This window comes from Arachis hypogaea, chromosome 13 (assembly GCF_003086295.3).
Source record: "Arachis hypogaea cultivar Tifrunner chromosome 13, arahy.Tifrunner.gnm2.J5K5, whole genome shotgun sequence".
Taxonomy (NCBI): Eukaryota; Viridiplantae; Streptophyta; class Magnoliopsida; order Fabales; family Fabaceae; genus Arachis; species Arachis hypogaea.
In genome coordinates, this window is record NC_092048.1 from 126,139,370 (window position 1) to 126,151,739 (window position 12,370).

Genomic DNA, 12,370 nt, shown 5'->3' on the forward strand with positions numbered 1-12,370 from the left:
AGACTCTGAGAGATCATATTGACTTGCTGAGTCAATATTTTGTTCTGAGCCAATATGGCATTCAGAGTGTCAATTTCAAGAACTCCCTTCCTCATAGGCGTCCCATTATTCACAGGATTCCTTTCAGAAGTGTACATGAACTGGTTATTTGCAACCATGTCAATGAGTTCTTGAGCTTCTGCAGGCATTTTCTTTAGGTGAATGGATCCACCTGCAGAATGGTCCAGTGACATCTTAGATAATTCAGACAGACCATCATAGAATATATCCAGGATGGTCCATTCTGAAAGCATGTCAGAAGGACACTTTTTGGTCAGTTCCTTGTATCTCTCCCAAGCTTCATAGAGGGACTCACCTTCTTTTTGTCTGAAGGTTTGAACATCCACTCTAAGCTTACTAAGCTTTTGAGGAGGAAAGAACTTGGCTAAGAAAGCCGTGACCAGCTTATCCCAAGAGTTCAGGCTATCTTTAGGTTGAGAGTCCAACCATACTCCAGCTCCGTCTCTTACAGCAAACGAGAAAAGCATAAGTCTGTAGACCTCGGGATCAACCCCATTGGTCTTAACAGTATCACAGATCTGCAAGAATTCAGTTAAGAACTGAAAAAGGATCTTCAGATGGAAGTCCATGAAACTTGCAGTTTTGTTGCATCAGAGAAACTAATTGAGGTTTAAGCTCAAAATTGTTTGCTCCAATGGCAGAGATTGAGATGCTTCTTCCATGTAAATTGGAATTTGGTGCAGTAAAGTCACCAAGCATCTTCCTTGCATTGTTATTATTTTCGGCCATGTCTCCTTCCTTTTCGAAAATTTCTGTCATATTTTCTCCAAAGAGTGGAGCTTTAGCTTCCCTTAGCTTCCTCTTCAGAGTCCTTTCAGGTTCAGGATCGGCTTCAACAAGAATGTTCTTATCCTTGTTCCTACTCATATGAAAAAGAAGAGAACACAAAAGAAAATATGGAATCCTCTATGTCACAGTATAGAGATTCCTTATGCAAGTATAAGAAGAGAAGAATGTAAGAAGGAGAAGAGGAAAAATTCGAACACAGAGAGGGGGATGGGGTTCGAATTTTTGGGTGGAGGAGAAGTGTTAGTAGATGAATAAATAAATAGAAGGAGGTGAGGAAGAGAAGAATTCAAAAAATTAAATAAAATAAAATAAAAATATTTTAAAATTAAAGTTAAAATTCAAAAATTAAAATTGAAATCAAATTAAATTAAAAATTAAAATAATTAGTTAAAAAAAAGGGAATTTTGAAAAAGAGGGAAGAGATTTTCGAAAATTAGAGAGAGAGAGAATTAGTTAGGTAGTTTTGAAAAAGATAAGAATCAATCAAAAAGTTAAGTAGTTAATTGAAAAAGATTTGAAAATCAAATTTGAAAAGATAAGAAGTTAGAAAAGATTTTGAAATTGATTTTGAAAGAGATGTGATTAAAATTTATTTTGAAAAAGATTTGAAAAGAAATTTAAAAAGATTTGATTTTGAAAATTAAAGTTGATTACTTGACTCACAAGAAACTAAAAGATATGATTTTAAAATTTAAAGATTGAACATTTCTTAATAGGCAAGTAACAACTTAATATTTTTGAATCAATCACATTAATTGTTAGTATTAAATTCGAAAATATGAAATAGAAATAAGAAAAAGATTTTTGAAAATCAATTTGAAATTTTCGAAAATTATGAAAGAAAAATGAAAAAGATTTGATTTTTTTGAAAAAGATTTGAAAAAGATAGAGTTTTTTTAAAATGAAATTTGATTTGACTCATAAGAAACAACTAATTTTGAAAAATTTTTTAAAAAGTCAACCCAAATTTTCGAAATTTTATGATAGAATAAGGGAAAGATATTTTTTTTGATTTTTTGAATTTTTAATGATGAAAGAGAAAAACATCAAAAAGACTCAATGCATGAAAATTTTGGATCAAAACATGTGATGCATGCAAGAACACTATGAATGTCAAGATGAATACCAAGAACACTTTGAATGTCAAGATGAACACCAAGAACTTATTTTTGAAAAGTTTTCAAGAAAAGAAAACATGCAAGACACCAAATTTAAAATTTTTTTATTCTTTAGACATTAATATTTCAAAAATGCATATGAAAAACAAGAAAAGACACAAAACAAGTAAATATGAAGATCAAACAAGAAGACTGGCCAAGAACAACTTGAAGATCATGAAGAATGCAATGCATGAAATTTTCGAAAATAATTTTTTTTAGAAAATTAAAAAGATGCAATTGACACCAAACTTAAAACTTGACTCTAGACTCAAACAAGAAACACAAAAATATTTTTGATTTTATGATTTTATTAAATTTTTTTTATTTTGGATTTTCGAAAATTTATTTTTAGAAAAACGAAAACACAGAAAAAATTTTTGAAAAATTTTTGAAAAATTATTTTTTAAACAAAATAAAAGTTGAAACAAGAAGAAAATTACCTAATCTGAGCAACAAGATGAACCGTCAGTTGTCCAAACTCGAACAATCTCCGGCAACGGCGCCAAAAACTTGGTGCACGAAATCGTGATCGTTCATTCCTTGGTAACGGCGCTAAAAACTTAATACGCACGTTCATAATTTTATTTCTTTTTCACAATTTCGATACAACTAACCAGCAAGTGCACTGGGTCGTCCAAGTAATAAACCTTACGTGAGTAAGGGTCGATCCCAAGGAGATTGTCGGCTTGAAGCAAGCTATGGTCACCTTATAAATCTTAGTCAGACGGATTCAAAAGGTTATAGAGTTTTAATAATTAAAAGATAAATAAAACATAAACTAGGATAGAAATACTTATTTATGTAGGGCATCACCGTTGTCAATGGCTACATCCCATCCTCTCTGTGAAAATGGTCCAATGCACTGTCACTGCATGGCTAATCATCTGTCGGTTCTCGATCATACTGGAATAGGATTTACTATCCTTTTGCGTCTGTCACTACGCCCAGCACTCGCGAGTTTGAAGCTCGTCACAGCCATCCCTTCCTAGATCCTACTCGGAATACCACAGACAAGGTTTAAACTTTTCGGATCTCAAGAATGGCCATCCATGGGTTCTAACTTATACCACGAAGACTTTATTATCTCGGACTCGGTCTCCTGTATTAGATATCTAAGAGATATTCATTCTAGCTTGTTTGCATGTAGAACGGAAGTGTTTGTCAGACACGCGTTCATAAGTGAGAATGATGATGAGCATCACATAATCATCACATTCATCATGTTCTTGGGTGCGAATGGATATCTTAGAATAGGAATAAGTTTGAATTGAATAGAAAAGCAGTAGTACTTTGTATTAATTCATGAGGAACAGCAGAGCTCCACACCTTAATCTATGGAGTGTAGAAACTCTACCGTTGAAAATACAAAAGTGATAAGGTCCAGGCATGGCCGAATGGCCAGCCCCCATAATCTAAGAACTAAACGTCCGATATGTAAATACAATAGTAAAAAGTTTTATTTATACTAAACTAGTTACTAGGGTTTACAGAGATAAGTAAATAATGCAGAAATCCACTTCCGGGGCCCACTTGGTGTGTGCTTGGGCTGAGCATTGAGCTTTATACGTGTAGAGGCTTCTCTTGGAGTTGAACGCCAGTTTGTAACCTGTTTCTGGCGTTTAACTCCACTTTGCAACCTGTTTCTGGCGTTTGACTCCAGAATGCAGCATGAAACAGGCATTCAACGCCAGTTTGCGTCATCTAAACTCGGGAAAAGTATGGACTATTATATATTGCTGGAAAGCCCTGGATGTCTACTTTCCAACGCAATTGAGAGTGCGCCATTGGAGTTCTGTAGCTCCAGAAAATCCACTTTGAGTGCAGGGAGGTCAGAATCCAACAGCATCTGCAGTCCTTCTTCAACCTCTGAATCTGATTTTTGCTCAAGTCCCTCAATTTCAGCCAGAAAATACCTGAAATCACAGAAAAATACACAAACTCATAGTAAAGTCCAGAAATGTGAATTTTAATTAAAAACTAATAAAAATATACTAAAAACTAACTAAATCATACTAAAAACTGTGTAAAAACAATGCCAAAAAGCGTATAAATTATCCGCTCATCATCCCTCAATTTCAGCTAGAAAATACCTGAAATCACAGAAAAACACACAAACTCATAGTAAAGTCCAGAAATGTGATTTTTGAATAAAAACTAATAAAAACATAATAAAAACAAACTAAAATATACTAAAAACATACTAAAAATAATGCCAAAAAGCGTATAAATTATCCGCTCATCATCTGCTTACTGTAATCCTGTACGTGTTCTAGCAAGTCTTTATATGTTAAAAAATATTCTACCAATTTGCTCGGCTGAGCAGTCTTTATATGTTTAAGTCTCCTATTCTTATTGCCCGGCTGAGCAGCCTTTGAAGTTTGAACATACCTACAACAATCATGAAATATAGAAATCTTAACAAAACCCTGAACATTCACTTCCATTGCAGCAAAATCTTAATTATTTTTTCCACAAAGATTGTTTTTTTCTTCATTGTACCAAACATTTTTTTAGAGGATTGGTCAAATAGCTAACTCTAGGTATCCCTTCAGTAGTTCCGGTCCCCATGAATATAATCTCTGCCTGATCACCAGGTAATTCAACCCCAATATCTCCATTTGTAGAAGGTGCAGTAGCAAATAGAATAAAGGCAAAAAATCAACACAAATTTCACCTAATCCCATATCAAATTAAGAATCTGAACAATCCAAAAGCATAGTTCTAGCTTCAATTAAATAATATCAGAGTACAACCATGCAATCAAATTATGATAATAAATAAATAAGTGGAACAAAATTGGAGAGTAGTTAGTTAGATAGTTACTGGATTGGAGGCGAGAGTGAATGGGAAGGTGAAGAGAAACGGAAGAGGGAGAGCGCCAATAGGAAGAAAAGGAAGAGTGAAATCAGTTAAGTAAACAAAAAACATCCAAAATTTTTCAAAATTATTCACAATTATTCAACAAACAACAAAATCCAGTTCAGTAAACAAAGCAAAATCAGTTCAGTTTCAGTAATCACTACTCAGTAAACAACAATTATTAACCAAAGTTCACAGTTCTGTTTAGCAGGATCAGTTGAATCTTGAATCAGTTCACAGTTTCACACTACACAGTTCAAAGAAAAAAAATAAGGAGACAGAGTTTCAAAGTTTATAGTTTCGGTGTTCATCATGTGACTGTCACAGAGCTTAACAAAATCAAAGATTCAAAGAAATACTCAATTAAACTCATCAGAATCAAACAATCATAACTAAAAAAAATATTACCTGGAACTCTGGAAGCTCGAAGGCACCTTCAAGGCTTCAACAGAACATGCAATAGGGAGAGTGGGAGACAGCGAAGGGACGACGATGAGAGTGAGGCGTTCTCAGTTCTCGACAGCTGCTGCGGTGGCTCGACGGCGGTGGCTTGACCTGTGTGAGAGTGAGGCGTTCTCAGTTCTCGACGGATGTTGCGGTGGCTCGACGGTGGTGGCTCGACCCGTGTGAGAGTGAGGCGTTCTCACTTCTCACTTCTCAAGTTCTCAGTTCACTTCACCTCTGAAGCAGCTTTAGTGAAGCTCGATGAATGAGAAGTAGAGAAGGCAATTAGCGATTTGGACATTTGGTAACCGATTTAGCCATTTAGGGTTTCAGAGGCAGAAAATGGCAGCGTTTTATTGCCAGCCAAAAAACCGGCCGGGTCACGGTTCGGTTCGACCGACCGATTATCGGTCGGTTCACCGGTTCAATTCTGGTTTTCAAATTTTGCGATTTTGCTGATTGCTCGAGTCGTTTTTAGGTCCGGTTCACGGTTCGACCGGCCGGTCCAAACTGGTTTTCAAAACATTGGGGAGAATAGTTGAAAAATAAGCAAAATTTAAGAAACAAAACGTGTGCAGCCGCACAGAGGTGTGTGCGTGCGCACGCCCAGAAAATTTTAGAATGTGTGCATACGTATATGTGTGTATGTCAATTATTGTAATTATATTTGTGTATATATGTGTGTGTGCGCATGTTATATTAGTAATTATTGTATTTGTAATTACATATGTGCATATAAGTGTGTGTGTCTGTTATTGTAATTATATATGTGTGTTTGTGTTTGTGTGTATATGTGTGTTATTAGTGATTATTATAGTTGCAAATGTCTGTGTGTGTGTTTATTGTAATTTTAATTATATATGTGCGCGCGTGTGTGCGTGTGTGTGTTATTAGTAATTATTGTAATTGTAATTATATATATTTGTATATATATGTGTGTGTTATTAGTAATTATTATAGTTGTAATTCTATATGTGTATGTTATTAGTGATTACTATAGCTGTAATTATATATGTATATGTGTGTGTCAATTGTTGTAATTTTATGTTTGTATTATTAAGGGTGTTTGCGATGCGATTTGGATCGCTTTTGGATAAAATGTCATCCAAACACTTACTTTATATGCGGTACAGTTTAGATCTATGCTGCCTGTATCATACACAGTTTCTACAACAAAAACCTGTAAACATCAAAACAAATTCTCAAAAACTGTATCATACACATTGTCTCATAATTTTTAGAAAAATAAAAGCTTGCTTTATCAGCAACGAATCACAAATTCATAAAGAATGGATAAAAAAAGGATTTCAATAAGTCTTTTAATGGCTAAAAAAGTTTAAATTTTCCCTCACTAAAAAAAAGTCATCCAATCTAAATTTAACATATAAAATCAATCACAACAGGAGTTACAAATAACAGAATCAATTTTTTTTCTGAGCATAAAATGGAAGGAAAAAACAAAAAATGTGATAAATTGCCAAAAATTGAAACAAAATACAAACCAGAAGACAGAAAATATTTTTTTTTAAATAAAAACACTTAGTATCTATGCTTCAAATAAACACACATGGAAAAATAAGAGGTGCCTGATTTAAAATTTGAAACAGTATAAAAAAAGTGAAATAAAATATTTACGTATTAATTATCAACCATTAAATGTAATACACTAATATATCACTTCATCAACTCATAAGCTAAAGCCTCTCAATTGGAATCATAATATTTTATTACATTATAAATTACTACTTAAGTCACATATAAAGAAAACAAAAATGACTGCATCTAATAAGTCATCCATGAAAAAAAATAAGGCAGTAAAAGAAATAAGGCACCTGTTACCTATGCTTGAATTAAACACCCTCAGAGAAATAGGTCATCCATAAATAAAAAATTAAAAGGGAAAAAGCTTTGAAAGAAAACAAATCCAATTATTAATAAGTGATAGAACTATAATACAGTAAAAGAGTACAAACACTTAGCTCTTCTCCAAAAACTCAACTACCATACAAATAAAACAAATTAAAAGCAAAAATTGATTATCAACTAATTATCAAAACAAGCAAAGCATCTCCATATACTAACATATAATATAAAAAGCAATAAGAGTTAGAAGAGTAAGAGTTACAATTGCAGTGCGAAGCAAATGGAGAAAAAAAAGAGGAGAATAACATTTTATCTCACTCCACCAATAACCTATTTAGTTGTACTTCATTGCTTGCAGTAGGAATGGCAACGGGTTCCCGTAGGGCAGGGACATGTCCCCCGCCCCTGCCTCCCCTCCCCATCCCCATTTCATCCCCACGATGGGTGACGGGGACCCCGTATCCGCCGGGGGCTTGGATCCCTGTGGATATCTGCAGATTTCAAAAAATTAAAATAATAAAAAAATAGAAAAAATTGAGTACAGCAAGAATAATCTCAGTAACAAAATCTTAATAAATTATAATCATAAAAATATAAGTACATCAACAAAATCTAACTAACAAAAATTCAATAAACTGACTTACAAATTCTTCCTGGACAATCTCAATACAATAGTAAAATCGCAACACAACAACCAAAAAACAATAAGCATCCTAGCAGTTTTCCATAAAAAGCTTCAGTAAACACTAAATAATATGCCCTAAGCCTCAATAACCTGAAAAGTCTCAGTAAATAGAAAACTCAGCACAATAAATAACAAAATTAGTTTAACAACTATTAAAAATGTTCATACTCAATCTTTAGCTATAATTTTGATAATATATGGAATCAAAAATTGATTTTCATGCTCATGGAGGCTGGATCAGGCGAACGGAGAAGAAACTACAAAGACTGACTTATCGGAAAGAAGATCACGATCAATGGAGAAGTGGCTGGCGATGATGATGAAGAACAATTGGTGACAGAAACTGGATTGCAACGAAGACGATCATACTCTCACGACGAAGACAAAGACATCAATGAACACGATTCTCTTCTAACGTGACAAAACAACGATGATTCTGCCTCTGACGACGATGTTCTCCTGGGGCTGGGAAAGGCACGTGGCAACGACGTTCTCCTCGAGCTAGGTGTCAGGCATACGACGGTGATGTTCTCCTCGAATTTACGGTGACCAACGAGAGGGGGAAACAGGGGTAGCAAATAGAGGGCAGGAACATGGAGGTGAGAAGGGAGAAGGGTGGCGGACAGTGGTGAGAGGAGAGGTGAAGAGGAGGCTGGGTTTTGCTCTGGAGAAAACTTCAGAGGAGACGGAGTGACGAACAATAAAGGGTTAGGGAATTATGGAGGTGGAACGTTGGGGAGGGGGGAAAAAATGACGCTGGGGCTAGGGTTTTTGCGTCAGCAGGGGTTAGGGAATTTAAATCCATGCGTACACGTGGATCACGCGTGCGCGTGGATAAGGTAAAATTGAAAAGACGCGAAAGCGTCATTGACGCAAACGCGTGAAGAGGGATAGATGGAGATGACGCGTACGCATGAAGCACGCGTGCGCGTCGACCAGAATCGTGCTAAATGCACGAATCCAGCGTCGTTTTGGTGCAACTCTCTGTTTCAATTTGGGGGGTAAAATTTTAAGGCGATGCGTTGATAAACCACTATTTTATGGTTTATATTGTGTTTAATTGTGTGGTTTTATCATGATCCTTACCCACTTATTCATTAAATTAGCATGAAATTATAATCCCTTCCTGAATTTATAACATGTTCGAAAACTGCTTCCTAGAGACTTTAATTATGTATTTTTAATTCTCCTTTATTCCATTCGATGCCGTGATCTATGTGTTGAATGTTTCAGACTTCATAGGGCATGAATGAGTTGGAGATTGGAAATGAAGCTAGCAAAAATGGAAGGAACACAAGAATTTGAGGAGATAACCAGCGAGAAGTGACGCGGTCACATGGCTCACGCGACAACGCGAAGGAGAGCAAATCGCAGTGACGCGGCCGCATGGCTCACGCGGCCGCGCGGATTGGAAAAGCTCAGGTGACGCGGTAGCGTGGACGACGCAAACGCGTGGCAAGGAAAAGCGCGAATGACGCGTCCGCATGGACGACGCGATCGCGTGACATATGCGATCTGCATAATCTGCAGACTTCGCTGGGGGCAATTTTGGACCTTATTTAAACCCAGTTTTCGGCCCGAAACAGCAGACTAGAGCCAGAGAATATGCAGAAACAAACAACAACATTCATTCGAGACAGTTTACAGTTTTAGATCTAGTTTTTCCTCCTCTAGGTTTTTCTCTCTAGGTTTTAGAAATTTAATTTTCAATTGATCTTAGCATTGGAACATTGAGAAGAGTTATTTCCTCATCAAAACTTCGTCATTCTAGTTCGTTCTCTTAACTTGGTTTTATTCTTCCATGTTCTTTGCTTTGTTCAATTTTGTTATTTGAATATTTTCATGATTATTTCATACAAGGATTATTTCTCCCATTTTAATTTATTTTCCATTCCAATAATCATGTCTTCTTTTAATTCCCTTTCATGTGTTATGGATTTATTATTTGCAATGAGTGAGTAGTTCCCTCACTTGATGGGGAGTTGATTGAAAGGAACTCTTGAGTTGGAAGGATTGAAAGAAAAATTGTAATTGGGTTAACTGTTGGATTGTTATTTAATCACTAACACCAATCCCTTTGAACTAAGTGGGTTGCAACTCGTGAATAGATCTAGCATTCCAACTTGTTTGACTTTCCTTTACCTAGTAAGGGATAACTAAATAGAGCAACCATTAATTATAATTTAATCTTGAAATCATCCCATCAATAATAGAGATTCCAACTAATCAACTCCCAGTCAAGGCTTTTATTCATATTAATTAAATTTCCTCTTTTTAAATTTTCCCTCTAGTTAACTCAACTTCTTGGAACATCTGATTAATAAAATAGCACACTTTTCTGCAACTCGTTGGGAGACGACCTGGGACTCCAACTCCCAGTAATTTTTAATTTAAACTCTCTGTGACATATTTCTAAATTGATAGGCAGATTTTTGGTGAGTTAAGAACTATACTTGCAACGTAACTATTTTAATAATTTTTTAATTCACCGACTTCTGCACCTCATCAATTTTTGGCGCCGTTGCCGGGGAGTTGCAATAGAGTGCTAAAGTTATTAATTAGAATTTATTTATTTGCATTTTATTTTATTTTGCTACTATGAGCTCCATGTTTCTTCCGTCAAATGACACGTTCACTTCCTGATCCGCGCTTGCTAATATTCGATCCTGAAATTGAAAGGACTATTTCACGAATAAGGTGAGAACAGCGTCGATTAGTCCGCTCTGAGGGCGGATCTGAAAGTGAACTTGAGGAAGAAACCAGCCCCCGTTCTACTAATTCGGTTGTTTTACGTGCAGAAGACATGGCAGCTTGGAGAGTTACCATCCAGGAGGAAGGAGCCCCTGATTTTACAATGCAACCGTTTCAAGTGCATCATCCAGCGGTAGCTACAGATTTTGAAATAAAGACCGCACTGCTAAATTTGATGCCCAAGTTTCATGGCCTACCTGCTCAAGAGCCTATCAAGCACTTGAGAGATTTCCAGGCAGCCTGTTCTACTGTCAGGCGTGATGGTACTGATGAAACTTCAATTTTTCTAAAAGCTTTCCCGTTTTCTCTCGAGGGAAAAGCAAGAGAGTGGTACTACACTCAACCTCTGGCAAATGTATCCAACTGGGATACACTCAGAAAGGAGTTTTTGGAAAAATTCTTTCCATCTGAAGTTACTGATAAACTGAGGAAGGATATTTCCACAATTGTTCAGGATGACAATGAAACTCTCTTTGAATACTGGGAGCGCTTCAATAATCTTCTGGAAGCATGCCCCCACCACAGGATTGACAAGATAGTGTTACTTAGCTATATCACACAGGGCATGAGGCCCCAAGATAAGACCACATTGGAAAGTGCTAGCAATGGGTCTATGAAGAAGTACAAGACCACCGATGAGGCTTGGCAATTGATCAGTGATTTAGCTGAATCTACTAGGAACCACAAGCAAAAGCAAGGCCGTTCAAAAGCCGTTGCAGAAGTATCCTCTAATAGAGAGACTGCTGCTCTAGCTCAGAGTATATGAGAGATGACCAACTTGCTAAAGCAGATGCAATTGAATCAACAGCAAGCTCAGCAAGCTCCTCCACCACAGCAAAACCAACAACTAGTCCCACAGAGAATTTGTGGAATCTATGCTGATTACATCCATTACACTGATGAATGCCCGCAGCTCCAACAAGAAGACAACATGGTGGCATCCACTCATAACTTCTATGACCGCCCCAACCAAGGGTACAATCAAAGTGGAAATAATAACCATGGATGGCAAGACAATTCTAACCAGAATTAGAGGGACAACAATAACAGAAGAGGCAGAGATAATCAGGGAAATCAGAGGTGGAATAATAACAATAACAGGCAGCAGAATCAACCTTACAGAGCACCTCACCTGAGACAAAACCAAGGACCACAAAACAATCAACAGCAGACATCCCAATTTACTCATTCTTCTTTATCTCCTAATGAAGAGCTACTACAATCTTTTGAGCGAAGACAACAGACCATGGAAAATAACATGAATAATATTAACGCCAGTCTGAATGGTCTCACCTCTACTTTGCAAGCTCTTATGTCACAGATTGGATCAACGCAAAATTCCAGTAACCAACCTTCAAACTCCACTGGAATCCCCTCTCAACCATTACCCAATCCAAAGGGAGGCATTAATGCCATCACCCTAAGGTCTGGAACCACACTGCAGGAGAGGAGTCAGGAGGAATCAAGCCCACCAGAATACACCTCAGCTGAAGAGGTAGTAGAAATAGAAGATGTTGAAGAGGAAGAGGACATACAGGACATAGCTGAAGAAGAAATAGCTTGACCACAGGAGGAAGCACCAAAAGGCGCAGACACCACAGAAAACACTACTCCCATTCCATTTCCACAACTTGCAAGGAAGCCCAGGAAGCAGCTGGAACCCGATCCTAAAATGGTAGAGATATTCAAAAAGGTCGAGGTAACTGTTCCCCTTTTTGATGTTATTCAACAGGTACCTAAATATGCAAAGTTTCTAAAA

The 12,370-nt window shown here is 36.6% G+C and overlaps 2 non-coding genes across 2 annotated transcripts; one reads left to right on the forward strand and one right to left on the reverse strand.

Annotated features, from left to right (window-relative positions):
* The first annotated feature begins 287 nt into the window (after nt 1-287).
* On the forward strand, nt 288-395 carry LOC112740093 (small nucleolar RNA R71). Its single transcript, XR_003171027.1, has one exon. It is a non-coding gene; the product is annotated as a small nucleolar RNA R71 (small nucleolar RNA).
* A 10,637-nt stretch (nt 396-11,032) lies between these two features.
* On the reverse strand, nt 11,033-11,139 carry LOC112738480 (small nucleolar RNA R71). The gene has a single exon (XR_003169439.1). It is a non-coding gene; the product is annotated as a small nucleolar RNA R71 (small nucleolar RNA).
* Between the last annotated feature and the right edge of the window lie 1,231 nt (nt 11,140-12,370).